Genomic DNA, 17,228 nt, shown 5'->3' with positions numbered 1-17,228 from the left:
TAACATTGTTTGTTTATTATGTTTATCAGTTTAACTAAAAATTATTTTGACTAATATAGGTGAACTTAACCTACTCTTCAGTTAATGTTAAGAAACTAGAAGAAATTAATACTGCTTTTCAGCAAGGATCCATTACACTGATCAAAAGTGAAGCTAAAGACATTTATAATTGTCAGCAAAGGTGCAGGGATACATGATGAAGAAGAGGGACTTATGCCACCTTCATTTGCTATTGGAAATTTCATACTTCCCACTTCTGAAGTCATGATTACGAGCTCATTGCAGTCAAATTTTGTTCATGTCCAATTTTTTAACTTGTAAACTAGTACTTACAATAATTCCGATGGTGGTATGATACACATGGTGGAAAACTTAAACAAAGGAACCCATGTGACTGATGAATACAAACTAAAAGTCCATGAAAAAGAAACTAAGAACAAACACAACTGAATAAGTGAACAAATAATGCTATAAAAGATTTCTATTTCAAATCAGTGCTGCTCTTTTGAACCTTTTATTCATCAAAAGAGTCTTGAAAACATTTATCATGGTGTCCAAACAAATATTGAGCAGCACAACTGTTTTTAACATAACATTGATGATTCCATTTATGCCTTTGGCAGACACTTTTATCTAGAGCTGCTTACATTGAATTCAAGGTACATATTTGAGATTTTTGGCAGTTTTTTAACAACTATGGCATTGCTAGCTCTACTATTTGAGCTACAGGAAAGCCATGATGAGAATAAGAAATATTTCTGAGCACCAAATCAGTATGTAAAATCAGTATCAAATCAGCATCATATAAATTAGAATGTGACACTGAAGATTCAGTTCTGCCATCACAGGAATAAATTACATTTTAAAATGTATTAAAATAGAAAACAGTTAATTTAAATTGTAAAATTATTTCACAGTATTACAGCTTTTTAATCAAATAAATGCTGCCTTAGAGAGCATGAGACTCTTAAAGTCTTATCGATCTTTTTTATCCTTTTGAAAAGTAGAGTACGCTATGTTGACCAATCAAAAACATGGGCTGTGATTATCATTAATTGGATATTATGTAAGTGTATTAATAGATCATTTTCATTATGTCGGGAATGGTAGAGAAAGCACAACTCCCTGGTGGTCCTACTCCTATCAGTTTATTCATCAGTATTGCTGATCATAGGAAAAGCAGGCTGACTGAGGAGGGCTTCTGTTGACTCAGCAAATCTAGACCTTCACAGTGTGGTTAAGTGTTGTAGACACATCTGATAACACTTATAACACCTTCAAGGAAACCCATGGGTTTTTCTTTCACACTCAGCTGTGCATGGTCATACATACAAAGCATTTCAATGTATTTGAACTCCTTAGTGGCCATGTCATAGGGCCGGATTATACGCAAGAGTGCCATAAATCTTGCCGCACTATAGAGATTGTGTGTGTTTATGTGCAGGGGGCTGTTCAAGCTGTCAACACGCTTATATTATTCTTTGTTGTGTGTGAGTGAGTTGTTGCATTTCTTGCCTTTAAAGAGATAGTTATATAACAAATAGTATTGTCATTTTACAAAATGTTTTTCAAAATCTCTGACTTTCATCTGTAAAGAACAACATGATTTTTGAAAAACATATTGGACACCAACCAATATAAAAAAGTCATTTTTACTTGATAATCTTCTCCATAAAACAAATTCACACCATAGTTCAGTTTTCTTCTTTTGGTCTGGACCAAACAAGAAAATTATACATTTTGTCCTGTTTCGCTTGGCACTGTCATTTTTAACACTCAACCAAAAGATATAAAACATAAAAACAGATTTTATGATGTGACTGAACTTATCAAACAGAGAAAACAATGCTGCATGTCTGCTGGGCTAAATGTGCTTGTTGTATATGCGTACATGACAGTATTTTTACCAGTTGAGAAGATGACAGGAATTCTTCCATCACACACAAACGAAGATCTGCTGCGAGGAGATGCGGTTCTGACGCCTGTACCAAACTGTATTGGGCAGTCTCGTTTTACACTGTCAGTTTAGTCTGAAATGGGGCATGGTTTGCATGAAAAATTGTTAATGTGAAAGCTGTCATGCGGACCCAGGTGCTCACTGAGGTACTGAACCAGAGACTACCTGTTGGAGGAGTTTGGTTACGATTGTGGTGCAATTCATGTGAATGCAAAATAGACTTGGGTGCGCACCTGTTCAGGATGAAAAGTAACCCGCGTATGCTTTTTAGCCAATTCTGATACCTTTATTTCAATAAAACACATGTTAGGGATGATAGCGTTGATTATTTACCTACGAGCAAGCGAGCCTGCAGTGTATTAGAGCATAGCCAGTGCAATCAGGGCAGCAAATATAGGGTAGTCTGTTTTAGCAGAAAGCCACGTTCATTCAACACACATACAGTAAATTCAAGTGCCTACTCAAACAGCAACAAATAAATAATAATACAATATATTGACCTGCGTTCTGTTTTCATGCTTGTGCACTTTTGTGTTGACCTAAAATGAACACAAGTGCACCAGGGTTCGGTAGAATCAAGTTTGGTACGATTGGCGCGGGGGACACCGGGAACAATCACACTTGGACTCGGACTACAGCAAATGTACCCAGTATAAAAACACCATCAGTACACTTGTTTGGTATGCATCAGGTTCCGGATAGCAGCGTTCATGCTTATTCAAATTAATCGCACTAAAAGAGCAATCGCGCCAGAGTTCGTTTTAATTGAACAAAACATGACGTGTGAACACACACCCTAAAAATGGACTGCAAAAATCATGTGGACTACAAAAGTGGAATGTTGTCTAAATGGTTCATGAACTGTCATGTCACTGGATCATTCTAAACATATTAATGATGAATATCTGTCAGTTCATTACAGTTATTTTTATATTGTTTTTTGTCTTTAAATCATAATTTAATTCAATTATATTGAAAAGACAGGTCTGGATATCTGCTTGTTCTCACTCTTAAGGCATCAAAATCAGAAGCATGGTCAAATGCCTTCCACGCCACAATGAAGATGCTAAAGGTGCCCCTAGGCATCACTATATCGACGGGCAGGGTGCTCCATTGATTTCAATGAGAAACCTTTGGCGTCATATACAGCCGCATTGGGCATGGGAACGTTATTGTTATGATAAAATTATAATGGGTTATGATTTTGCTGTATCCCCCGTAGTTAAGTGTATCATTTGACTGAGATATGACTTACTGTGGGTGCGTGCGTGCATTCATGGAGCATCAGGATCATCATTTCAGTGATTAACACATTAAGATCAACTCTGTTCCATGACGATATCGAATGACTTCAGAAGACTTGGAATGCAACATGAGTTTCTTTTTTGGTCAGTTTTTGCAAAAAATACCTGTTACCTGTACTTTTATTTGCCTGTTATGTGTTTTATAATGTTGAAAGTGGGTAGTTTTAGGGTAGGAGTTGGGTTAGTTGCTCCAAAATATAAAAGTAAAGGCAAAAAGGCAAAGGCAAGATCTTGATCTGACACATTGGGCAAACAACTGAAATCAATGGAGTACTCTGCGTGTCGATATAGTGATGCCTAGAGGTACATTTAGCATTGTCTTTGTGATGCGGATGGTTCTTGACAATGCTTCAGATTTTTCCTTGGGAGTGAGAATGGGTTGTAAATATGTATTTAGTGTTTGCAAACACATAAAATCAAGTGTACAACAAAATATTATCAAAGCAAAATTATTACAAATGTAATTTAAAGTAAATCACTTCTTAAAAGTGTACTGAAGTGTGTTGATCTGACGTACACTACACATACAGTTAAGGGCAGTTCTTTGTCCTAAGAACTTCATTTTTTATCCAGTTCAATTTTTTTGACATATTTTTGTCTGCTCTCAGTTAAACACACAGAACATCTCTCTTCACAGAAAGAGCTCAAACTCATTGCCAGGCACAAGCCAGTGACCCTTATTTGTTAAGATGTGCACTGAAGCCATGAAGCACCCATCAAGCGAGCAGTGATATGGAAGAGGACCATATTGCCCTTTCACAAGAGAGGAGTCTACCATGAAAATAACACAGCCTTGGCTCATCCAGAAAGACATTATGTTCATCTCATTCATATTCTCCTGTTTCTGCCTGAATAGGTTCTTAGCACTGTCCAGACTTTGTGGCAGAAGCTTACAAGCCAATGACGGCACTGGTGAAGTGTGTCAGATGTCCATTGGAATGAAAACACTGAGAAATTAACCAGGAGAGATTATTTTCTGCACCTAAATTAAAATGCATTTTTTCCTTCAACAAAAGTGTGACATGCTTCGGAGGTCATTCTAACTTGTCTGTATTAATTTGGACTAGAAATAGCAACCAGATCTCGCAAAGAAAAGGAATCATGGTCTGATAGGCACTAGAGTCACCCAATGTTCAGACATCTTGGACTGTAAAGCCTTAATCTATATTTAATGCCGGTCTGGGAATTCTGCCATGACTGAATAAATCACAGAAACTTAATAATTGGTCTGTTCTATTTCTATATTACAGTTTTCATATGTATACAGTCTGTTTATGTAAGACCCTGTTGACATAAAGCGACTGATATTAACTTGCTGCACACCATGTATTGATGTGTCTAGCTAAAAGTATTCCTTAAATATTTATTTACCTATTGCTTATATATTGCAGTATTAAGTATTCAACGCACCCAGCTGCCTTTGCATAACACATCCAAATGTGCAAGCATGTACTGTTTATTTTATTAGATAAACTCATCAAGATTCATTAGCTTTAAACAAATTGTGCTCCTGTTATCTGCCAAAAGGTTAACAACATGACTCCTTCACATTATGCTTTAATGGCAGTTAAAATCAACAGATTTAGAAAAGGCCTATATCTGAATGTTTATGAGGAAATAACAGGTGTCTCGGGTAAGCTCTGAAGGAGTTAAACATGGTCTAATATCATAAGTGCATGGTGAAAACGCATAATAACTCAAATATTGAACAGTATTGTTGAAGAGTAATTAATCCTCTCCGGCCTGATTAGTGAGCTACTTAAATTGTTCCTCGAATGACTTGACCTTGGGACGACTTTGATTTGCAACAGCAAATAGCATATGACTAGCCTGACAAGACAGACCCACATCAAGATGTTTGGTCTGGAACTCACCATAGACAGGGCTCAATCCGAGGGGCGGGATAAACGGTTGTCTTTCAAACTTCCCCTGCACACGATAGGATAGAGCTACAACCAACCAGAGCAACGAAGGTAAACTGAGCTTGTTGATAGATTAAACATTCACCGTATCCGGTCAGCAAACTCCGAACACATCTTCCCTTTTTAAGAATGACTTCAGTGCCGTTCTTTGTTCTTTTCTCAGAGAAAAGCTGAACTCCAAGTCTTCCAGAGTCGAGGTCAAAGCTGATTCGAAAGACCGTCATTCGCCAGTTTCTGTGTTTACTAGAAGCACGCAAACGCAACTCGGCTGTCGTCATTATGGCCCCGCCCACCGACTCTATACATGACGTGATTGGCCCGGCAAGAGTTTGGCGTTTACAGCGCAGAAGGGTATTGAGAGTTGCTAGACGACACTCGTGGGCAGATTTCTAGGCTAGCATATGACACCACTGCACCAAACAATCACCTGAACTATTTTATATTTTATTTTCCCTTTATTTAAACAGGTGAAGTCCCATTGACATATTTAAATCTCTTTTGCAAGGAAGCCCTGGGGTAAACCTCCTAAAGCATTGTTTGATACACATATAACACCACCAATGAGGCACCGGTTTTGAATTCGATTTTAATCCCACCTCACTTAAGGTTTGTGTGTGACTGACTGACTGACTGACTGATTGAACAACCCGATCACACATAAATGCGTATAAATAGTGCAATGTCGTGGAATGTATACGGCAAAACTCATTTTGGCGTGGATATGATACGCTGTTTTTCGCGTGCATATGATACCCACTTTATGGCGTATATATGACACGCGCTTGGGTAGGTTTAGGGTAGTGGGGCGTGTATATGACACGCGCTTGGGTAGGTTTAGGGTGGTGGGGTGGGGGGTTCGTATGTATAATACGCCATAAAATGCGTATCATATGCACGCGAAAAACAGCGTGCCGTAGACACGCCAAAATGAGTTTTAGTGTATACATTCCACGACATTGCACACTCGTACTATTTATACGCATTTTTGTGAGAATACCCTGGATTGAAACACTATATGCTTACATGCAGAACTGGGTTAATTCTGTTGACAGTCGTTTTTATATAAGTTTTATGTTTAAAATGTGTGGCTTAATATTATCTTCTTTACCAGAATACCAGTATTCACCTAATATTACCAGTTTTTGTATACAAGTAATATGAACTTGTGTGTGCAGTGTTATCTTAGTAGTATTTATACTGTTATAGTATTTATACAAATGAGCATTTATTTTAATATTTTCATGATTTTAGATTGTTTTAGTAATTTTGTTATGTGCTTTTTATTTTATTAGTTATTTAAAAAAATTAGAATAGATTTAATTTTAGTTTTCATTTTTAGTAATTGTAGTTTAACTTTTATTTTATTTCGGTTTGCAGCCACACTGTAAAATATAATTAGTTAGTCTTCTTTTTTTTAAAGCATGCAAATGGTTGCCTTAAAAAAACGAAGGAAAGTGAAATATTCTTAGACAAATATACTGACAAATACTTAGTACAGTTCACTTACAGTACAGTTTTAGTAACTAAAAAAGAACTAGAAAGTACTGGTGTCATCATTATGTTTAGTTTAGTTTAGTTCATGGACTCATTTGTAATGTGTTTCTTTGTTCAGACTCCCGCCACTCATCAGTCTTGATTACTGTCCTTATTTGTTAATATGTGTCAGCTGTGTGCTATAATCAACTTCGTTTGTGTTCACTACTTAAGGCTACGTCTACACTAAACCGGATAAATTTAATCATCTAGATTCTAAGTCATCTTCTCTTTTCGTCTAAAAATGCTCCGTGTCCACACTATCATCGTTTTCCAAAAAAAAATGTATCTACACTGAAACGTCTGAAAACGCTTACATCCCCTTACTGCGCATGAGCAAATCCAAGACGCTTCGACTGGCATTATTTCCGCTACTCGTTTATTTACTCTTTGAAATTTTGTGCCAGTATCGAGAAAAGGCACTGAGTTTTAATTAACTTAAAACACTGTCTCAGTATGGACGGAAGGCCAAAAGGGAGAGAAAAGTATACATTTTCAAATGAAAACGTATTAGTGTGGACAAGGCCTAAGTTGTTCCTTTTCTCGCACTCTTCGACTGAATCTGAAATCACCACCTAGTTAATACCTCATTCACTATTCCCTATGTTAGTCCACTAAACTGTAGTTCACTGGAAGGAGTGAATGAAAATGAGTGAGTGAATTTGGACAGCCGTTGTTTGTTAGTGATGCAAAGTCCAATTCATTTCCGCAAACCAGTTCTATTCGGACGGTTCGACTCAATGACCCGGTTAAAAAATAAGATTCATAGTTTCCTGACATTATCATGGAATGATGTGATTATGCATTTCTTTTATGCTTTTTTATACATTTCTCAGTGTCGTGTTATATCAAGGAAACATAAATTAATAATCTGTGTCAATACGTATTGAAACAATCAAATAAAGTTATTTGCGTGATTGCATTTGCTGATTATTGCCTTTCATTCACTTAAGTAATTAATTTATCCTTCGTGTCAGATTGGACTGAAAATTGCGCAACTACGGTGCACATTACAGGCACTGATCAACAAACACGGATATGTTACATGCCTAGAGTAGCCTATAGAAAGAATAAACCTTATAAACTTATAAAGTCTTATAAACTTATACATTTCTCTTAACAATAATCTGCATGCACAGTAAACTACAGTAAAATGTATGGTTTTTGCATGTTTTAATTAAATGTTATTTAATAACAGTAATCATAATAAGCATATTTCCAGTAGCCTATGTGCCTCAGACTTGCGTCGTTGACTCAAGCATCCTCGGTAATCCTCTGTAAATTTCAACAGATGTTTGAACCGGCTCTTTCTGCACTTTTTTTGTCAGACGTGCTACTTTGACTTTTGCGTCTTGCATTATCAACCCAGAACTAAAGTTTGATTAATGAACCGGCTCAATTGGTTACTTGCTGAGAACCGGCTCAGACCGATTTGTTCAAGAACCGAACATCACTATTGTGTGTACATCAGCTGTACTTTCATCATTCCAGTGCAATGTGGGATTGAATGCACTCAATAACAACCACTATGGTTTCGGACACCTCTACAAATGGCTGTCCCTTCAAATAATGTGAGGGTATATACAGTGATTTTGGATTCAGCCCTTGTCTGGTCCCTGTTATGTTTAAGTGTGTTGTGTTATTGCCTGTCTACCTGTTTTTGGATTATTTGAGATTAAACTACGTTTGGAACTGTATTAGTCTCCGTCTTCCTGCCTGCACGCACCCGTGACAACTTGATAATTTACTTTCGATATACTCTTGACTCAGGGTATGTTTACACGACAATGATATGCTTAAAACAGAGTAGTGTCTCCTTTGAGTTTTCTGTGTACAGACAACACCATTGTCAGCACAATCCCCATTCACACAGATCTGCAAAAATGACTGTATTTTTGCACTGTATTCTACTTCTAGACCATCATTAGATGTTGATGCTGTATAGAAATTATACAGACTGAACATGTAATAGCCTACACGTTTGCTTAACGTCATAATTTTCACCGATTTGCATTTTGGTGTTTACACAGAGGCCATTTTCAAACAACACGTTTTCAAAAGTTTGTCTTTTCAGACACCCAACAGCTAGCCTAGAAATCTAGATGCACCCTAGCGGCAGCAAACTTAATCTGCCCGCAAGTGTCGTCTAGGAACTCTCAATACCCTTCTGAGCTGTATTCCTCACAATCTGGACGGGCCAATCACATCATGTGTAGAGTCGGTGGGCGGGGCCATAATGACGACGGCCGAGTTGCGTTTGCGTGCTTCTAGTAAACACAGAAACTGGCGAACGGCGGCAGTCTTTCGAATCAGCCTTGACCTCGACTCTGGAAGACTTGGAGTTAAGCTTTTCTCTGAGAAAAGAACAAAGAACGGCACTGAAGTCATTCTTAAAAAGGGAAGATGTGTTCGGACTTTAGCCGACTGGATACGGTGAATGTTTAATCAGTCAACAAGCTCTGTTTCACCTTCGTTGCTCTGGTTGGTGTAGCGCTATCCTATCGCGTGCAGAGGGAGTTTGAAAGACAACCGTTTATCCCGTCCCTCGGATTGAGCCCTGTCTATGGTGAGTTTCCAGACCAAACATCTTGATGTGGGTCTGGCTTGTCAGGCTACCCAACCGCTGTTGTTGTGTAAAGTAACGTCCAAAACATATACAAAGTTTAGCAATTTTACTTGTCATGTAAACAGCCCCTCATTATTAGTTGCTCTAAAATTGCTTTATTATTATTTTTTTTTGCTGTCTTGTGCCAGTCAGTAGCAATTTAAATTGTTTGTGTTAAAATTAATAAATAATAAATACAATTGAATTGTTACCACCGTTATGTTTTTCAGTATGTGTATGACATAAGCATGGTCTATTCCAATATATTGTCACCTCATTAAAAGTTTCACAAGGTGTTTATGACATAAGTGTTAGCATTAAAACATTAAAAGATCATTATTCAACATGAAAAGTAGAATATCTAATGATTTAGATAGAAGTTAGGTCAATCTATATTATTTTTTTTCCTTTGTAACCAAATAACTATGTTTTCCTGTTGCATCACTGCATCAATAGGAAGAGATTTACAGTAATTTAAATGTTCCAAGTGCCCAACAATAAAGGAACACTAATCACCATAATGATGAGTGCAAAGTAAAACATTTAAGAAAATCAACATTAATTAATGAAGCCAGCATATGTTCTCTAAAATTCTTCAGTTGTATTGACAATTTAACATGATTTCAATTCAAGATGTCTTTGGAAAATGAGTGCATGTATCTAGAGAGAAAGATAACTGCAAAAGTGGAGGAAATTAGTGAAAATCTATTAAGAAAGTCAAAACTTTCCAGCAAACAGACAATCAGGCAGCAACACACACTAACTAAAGCCCTGTAAACTAGCACTCCTGTAAGATCATTACAAATTACACTGTGTGACATGGATCTATTAAACTTGGGTACGACATGTATGTAGACTGTACTGTACGGTGATCACCAATTGACTCGTAGGCCGCGATGCAAGTTTCTATAGAAGAATAAAACGTCATCAACATGCGCTAGTGGTAAACAAAAAGACCACGATGAATCACACTCTGAAAAAATGGATGTGGCAAAAGAGGAAGGGAAAAGGTAGCAATTGAGGTAAGCAATTTTAAGTTTTAGCACTATGTCGCTTTGATTTTAGGTCCTTTTTATTGGCTGGTCAGTAGAAGAAGGTTGTAGCAGAAAACACAACTGTGCTATGATCATCCTGAATTTCTGACACTGTCAGAAAATGATCATAGGCTATCTTTGGTCTCAAGACTGAAATTTTCTTCTACAACATAGGACCAATGATAGGAGCCACGATCACAGAAATCACTACGATTGTTACGCAATGGCAATCTTTCATCTGGAACTAAACTCATCTGGCATTAAGACTGTGAGCAGACATTGATTGCCTGAAAAGGAAGAACTTATATAGTGAACACAAACAAGGATAATAAATACACAAAACTAACACATATGACCAATTAATGGCGGTAACCAAAGAGACAGATGGATGGCGGGAATCTGAACAAAGAAACGCGTGACAAATGAAAACAAACTGAAAGTCCATTAACTAAAATAAACATAAATGACTGTGACACATATGAATATTTACTTTTTTAATTGCCCGTAAATAATTGAAGATATGTCATAATAGAAACACTGAAATCAAATGTAATGATTTCACTCATCTAACATGAAAAGCAAAGATGTCTGAAAATGTAATGTAATTGTAACATCCAATTCATGGAAAGACTGAATGATAACCACATCCAATGATAAATCCAAAAATATTGATTTTCCACAAATCGCTCATTAATAAATAAATCCAAAAAATACATTGATTTTAAACAAAATACAATGTCATAGATCAACACAGTCTCATCCCTACTCGTCAAATGTTGCCGAACGGTCAAGGGACCCTGACATCAACTGTTGACGCACAGGGTACCCCTAAATCGCCATTTTTCGACGTACTGGGTAATCCACTGATTTCAATGAGAAACCTAGGACGTCATAAACAGACGTGTTGGGCATGTGAATGTTATCGTCATGATGGAATTTATTGGGTTATAATTGTTCCATTATGACATGTTGGAGTGTGATTCTCAATTTAATCAGCCAGCACAATTGTATTTACATTTATTTACGCTATGATACACGTTTGAAACAGCAGTCAAACCCCACCCCGCCCTAAACCTACCCATTTGCGTATTATATGATATAAAACACAGACTGTAACAGACAACAGGCACACTTTATTGAAAAATTCAAACTATTCCGAGGCCAAACGATTGAATTGTGAGAAGAAAAGACCCAAAAGCAATCACTGTCTCTATCCGCGCCGCGCACCGCGCGCCGCGCCCCGGCGTCACACTGAAGACGCCACAGGTAGACCCCTCGGCGTCACGCGATGGACGAACTGGGAACCCAATTGCTTTCAGTGGGAAACCTTTGGCGTCAACATTAGACGGCAATTCTATCGGTATGAAATCGCGCTGAAGAAGTCTCATTCAGAACACTTCGCGATGTTTGGCATCAGATCACGTGTGCCACATGTTGGCGAGTAGTCATACATATTATGTACTAATATTTGATATAAAGTATTTTCTGCTTGTCGTTATCGATCATGTTCAGTCACTGCATTGTATCTGTCATCATCTCCACTGAGGCTTTGCATTTCTTTGCTTTCTAAATAAACACACCTTGCTAATAGGGTGATTAAACACTGTCACGTGACGTGCTATAGACCTTTAAACAGTTGTTAATATTTAATAATAATTACTAGTGTAGTTCCAACGTGGCATTTGTAGTAGAAGCACAATAAAAATAAAAAAAAACAACACTTGCCATGCGTTTACCACGGTATTGGTAGTTTTAATGTGATATTTGTTGTAAATAAACAGTAGCCACAACAATTGGTAGTTTTAATGTGATATTTGTTGTAAATAAACAGTAGCCACAACAATTACCATGCTTTAAATGCATTTTAATGTAAAATCCAAATATTGTTATTTAAATAGTATACTTTATAATGCTATATATTATATATTATGACTTTTTTCTCTCTCTCTTTCTTTTTTTTTTTTTTTTTTTTTACCTGAAAAGACCAAAAGGGCCTCTCGGACTCAGTCAACCCATTCTTGTTTGTGGAGATGTAACGGAGAAAACCGAAAGCTGCAACAGCAAATATTTGTAATGGTATGTATGTGTTGGTTTGAACCCTTTATCAAACATTTTATTTAGCATTTGTTGTTACTTATTCTTACAAATCCCATAGCTCAATCAGTAAGAACATATTCCCAAAGTCTTAATAATTCATAAGATTTAACAAGTTGTCAAATTCGTATGATTCTCGTACATATAGCTCTGGAAAAAAGACCACTTAACATGGATTTCTAAATGTTAAGTGGTCTCTTAATTTTTTTTTCCAGAGCTGTATTTGTATATGAAGAGTTCAGATGCAAAAGCCTCAAAAAGCCACTTCGGTCACATGACATCAGATATTCAATTATTTTTTCTTAATCAGATCAGTTGCACTGTTTATAACGTCCCGTTTGCATGTAAATAATTTATGTGATCACAAAATCAAGTGAGTTATCTACATTTTCAAACAAATTCATATGATATAGCTTGCTATTACATACTTTTAATAATGGGAATGCACACATATCTGTGAACTTATTACATAAATGTATTTAACATTTAATTATGCATTGTTTTTTTACAGCAAGAAACAGTTATGTATGAACTCACAACTTGCATGCAATGTAATACAATTTCCTCTTTCTTTCTGTCTTGCAGGATTACTTGCAGATTACTTTTATTTATTTAAAAAAAATTTAAATAGTATTTTTTTAAATAGTTTTTTAAAAACTATTAAAACTATATAATTTATTTTGTTTAAAAGATCTCTACAATATCAAACTCAACAGCTCTTTTAAGAGTCAACCCTCACAAGAGCTTCTAGTGATTCTCAGCGAGTCTTGGCGTAAAACTGTCTTAATTTATATGTTTTAAAAACAATAGTATTTGCACAGAGTAAGTGAGATTTTCTTGTTTTACAGAAGAGAAGAAAGACCAGACCTTATATCGAAGCTAAGAAAACAAGTCCTTTGTTTAGGGTGAGGAAGGAAGATGGACATCTTGTGCCCGAAGAAGACAGAAAAATGCGCAAGTCCATTGGTATGTCTTGTATTGAAGCAATGCTGTAATATGTAGTACAAAATTTGATGTTGATCTCTCAAAGGACTATTCATTTCAACAGTGATCATTCTTTCTACTCTGATAAAATACGTACCATTATTCATGTCTAAATCTTTTAATAACTCCTAAAATAAGCAAATGAGGTTCTGTATCTTGGATTTATTTAAAATGGTAAATATTTGTTTTCCCTTTTTGATACAATTATTATTACACTTTTGGCCTTCAATTCTTAAAAACTACTCCGTCTGTTTGTCTTAGATAAAAGCAGACAAGTGTGGGAAAAAGCATTTAGTTGTTATAAACTCCATGTATTTCTCCATTGTTTTGTAGACCATGGATGGTTCTGGGTAGCTTTAGAAGATAATGAGTTGGGACATATTAGGAATCAAATAGTAAATGTTCTTTGAATTATGTGAAATATCTGGTTAGTTCTTTCTGTTAGGGGTTAACAGCTTATGACCCAGGACCAGTAGTGAAGAAATGAAGACAGAGTCAGGATTCCAATTAAATAAAAGAAAAATTTACTTAAGAATAGTTTGCAGTTTCAAAAGCAGAAGCCAGCTTCAAGTCTCACAAGGAGTTCGTAGGCCGCGCTCCCTCTCTCACCGTCTCGTTGCCTCGCCCTATCGTACATACAATTGTCCCAACAGTTATACCGTTTTCAAGGTCTTATCCACGTCATTACTGCAATGTGGATGATTCTGATTGGCTCAGAGACAATGCACAGTCATGGTAAATTTCCACTCGAGTCAGTTAATCTGATGCACGTTTCCACTGACGTGTCACTTGTTGATGCTTTCACCCAGAATTAGGCCCGTAGTGACCTTCCAGATCTGGAGCAGGCGCCAGCTTGCCCAGAACAACAAGTCCACCCATCTCTTAGGGTGCCCATTGACACCATTCTGATCTGTAACACAGAATAGTGCGCACATACACAGATACACAGTCTCTCCAAGGTTGGAGCTGATTAAGCTCCAGTTCTTACCAAAACATACTGATAACATGTGCTTTCTTTTAGTGAGAGGGACACACAATAGTACAGGCAATATTCATCTTGAGTCTTTAGTGTTTCAGTAAAAGGAAATATAAAAGGAATAAAACATAATAAATTAAATGAAAGACAAATCCATATTTCATATCTGGAAGCCGGGCTAAGTGAGCAAACGCTGTTACTCCACTCCTGACATGTTAGGGGTGTGTGATACCTCAAATCCAAACACATGACCTTGTTGCCAGTGTTTAGTGACACATCACACATCTCTAGGCCAGACCCTCAGTCACTCCTCAGAGACCAAATACACACTTTAGAAAACAAGGAACTAAAACAAAATCATAACTGGATAGAATCATTATAATAATATAGGATAAATATTGATTAAAGTTTTGATTATGAAGTTAATTAGGATATAAATATATACAGGTATATTGAAGCGGCAGTGGATTTCAAAATCCCCCCTTCATTTCTAAAAGATCTACTGTTTAAAAGGTTGCTGTTGATATGGGTAAATTAGTTTTTGTTCAGTACTTGGCTAATATTATGGGCTGCAATATTATACATAATGCTTCAATGTGTATATTATTTTATGTACTGGCTGCTGCTTTGTAAATTTAAATCAGGAATTGGCATTTCTGCCCATTTTGAGGTGGAGAGTTTACTGAAGAACATAGGTTAACCCGACTGTACATTAAACTTAATCTGAATTGTGTTTGTTGTTTTACTTTTAGACCAGGACTGGAGAACGCCGGATTATACGACTTCTTCCTCTGGTTGAGAAAAGGCTACACAACATCAGTGATCACATCATCTGTACATTGATTATACTGTAGGGTACAAGTGGGCGAACTGTTTAGAAAAAGAAGAACATGAACATGATAGAGGGAAGAGACAGAAACCAGTCTAGTTGTAATAATGAATCATTATTTTCCAACACTATATCAAATCTGTTTTCTGTATCATAGTTGACTGGATGGGATTATGTGGCACTCATTTGTGTGGCTTCAGCAGCTGTGAATGGATTAATATGATGTTAATGTGTTTTTTAAAACCCATTTTTATTTATCTTGAATCTTATTTGACTTTATTCTACTTTATCAACTGTATACTGTATCCTCCAATAAAGTGTTGAGTGATAAAGTATGGTGAGAATTGTGTATGGTGTTTGGTACAGTAAATACACATTCAACAAGTTTATTTAGGTTATCTAATTAATTACCAAGAATATTTTACTTGAGAAGTAAACATTTTTTATCTGGTTGTATTATATTTGGTACAATTCTCCAAAAAGTTGTATATACTTGCATGCTGTAACAAGTATGTCAGTTTTCAGTGAAATAAAGGGAAGGATTACAAACACTTCAAGCTTAACTGAAGATGATCCATGTTGATTATTCTGGTACATCTACTACTGCAATACAAATTAAAGCATGCACATTTTCGATGCCAGGTACGTGAAGAGGGTGTAGATGAAATTGTGATAATGTCTCATGTTATTATTACTTAATGGTGCATGGTCCTATATTTAATAGTAATAATGAAGTGTAAATAATATAAATAGTTTTTGTTTACTCTGGAAAGTGGATAATGGCAAGTTGTTGCAGGTTCATCCATTATATTTATTAGTGTTTATCCATAAAAGAAAATAAAACGTAATAATTATTATTTTACAACATTTCTTTCAAATATTTCTGTATTTCATCAGATGGTCTTACAATATCAAAACCTAATACAAGCATGACGTTAGAATAGAAAAGACAAAATACTCTGATATTTAAATGTGACTCAAAGTTTGTTGTACGTGATGAGGAGAATAGATCTGTGTATGTTGTACTGCCCTTACACCTCCAGGGACCCAGAAGTGGCCCCTGGAAGAGCAAAAAAAAAGCATGTTTCAAATGGCTTTAACTCAAAGTCTGGTTAGCGTATCACAGAGAAAATTGGCAGGACAACTGCATATGCAATGTTTACTAAATAATGTTGGCCACAGTTTTCAGACATATATGGAAAGCTGCCATAAAGGTTTTTTTTAAAAGTGCTCACAGTAAAATATACAATTTCAGCTTGGCCCTCATATATGTCATAAAGGTTTGCACAATGAACATATTTTAATATCCAGTTGTCCATTAAATATGTTATTTACTTAACATTTATTGTTTCATTATGAAACCTTTTAAACTACATTACCCATATATCTGTCATTGTATCAATGCAATGGGAAACATGGCGCTGTAGTTCATAGAAGTGTGCAGAAATGCTTAGGGTTAGGGTTGGGTTCTCAGTAAAGGAGTCATTTCTCACAACATAGCGACACTTTATAGTTAGCTTAACGTATTACTGACGTAATAACACCAAAACATACTTTGTAACATGAAACGCAGTTTTATATGGGTTAAAACAGATAGTCCAATCACAGCGCGTTCTGCGATAAAGTCACAGCCAATGACAACCCAGCTGAACAGAGGCGTCACACTTACTTGTCCATTTATGGTAAATTATATCACATCTCATCCGGTTCAACTGAAGGGGTAGATTCCTTAAAGATTTAATATTTAGGCTGCTAAATATTTATTTATTCTAATTAAATAATAAAACTCACATTTTAAAACGAAAGTCTTCTTTATGTGGTTAAACTGATGCATAATACATATATTTGAAAGAGAATCCTTTTTCTATGCAATGGTCTACAAGCATAAACTTCTTTAAGCCATCCTTTATAATCTGAACTCTTGGAATTAAAACAAATATAACAAAAGCACAATGAATGCACACAATTTTGTAAGCATATTCCAATATTT

The 17,228-nt window shown here is 36.1% G+C and overlaps 1 long non-coding RNA gene across 1 annotated transcript; it reads left to right on the top strand.

The window, feature by feature from the left end:
- The first annotated feature begins 12,307 nt into the window (after positions 1-12,307).
- LOC137092277 (uncharacterized) lies at positions 12,308-15,749 on the top strand. The gene is made up of 3 exons (XR_010908202.1): positions 12,308-12,431; positions 13,298-13,415; positions 15,162-15,749. It is a non-coding gene; the product is annotated as an uncharacterized lncRNA (long non-coding RNA).
- Positions 15,750-17,228: the final 1,479 nt, after the last annotated feature.

Source organism: Pseudorasbora parva, chromosome 11 (assembly GCF_024679245.1).
Source record: "Pseudorasbora parva isolate DD20220531a chromosome 11, ASM2467924v1, whole genome shotgun sequence".
In the NCBI taxonomy this organism is placed as follows: Eukaryota; Metazoa; Chordata; class Actinopteri; order Cypriniformes; family Gobionidae; genus Pseudorasbora; species Pseudorasbora parva.
This window is presented reverse-complemented; position numbering and strand designations above follow the sequence as displayed.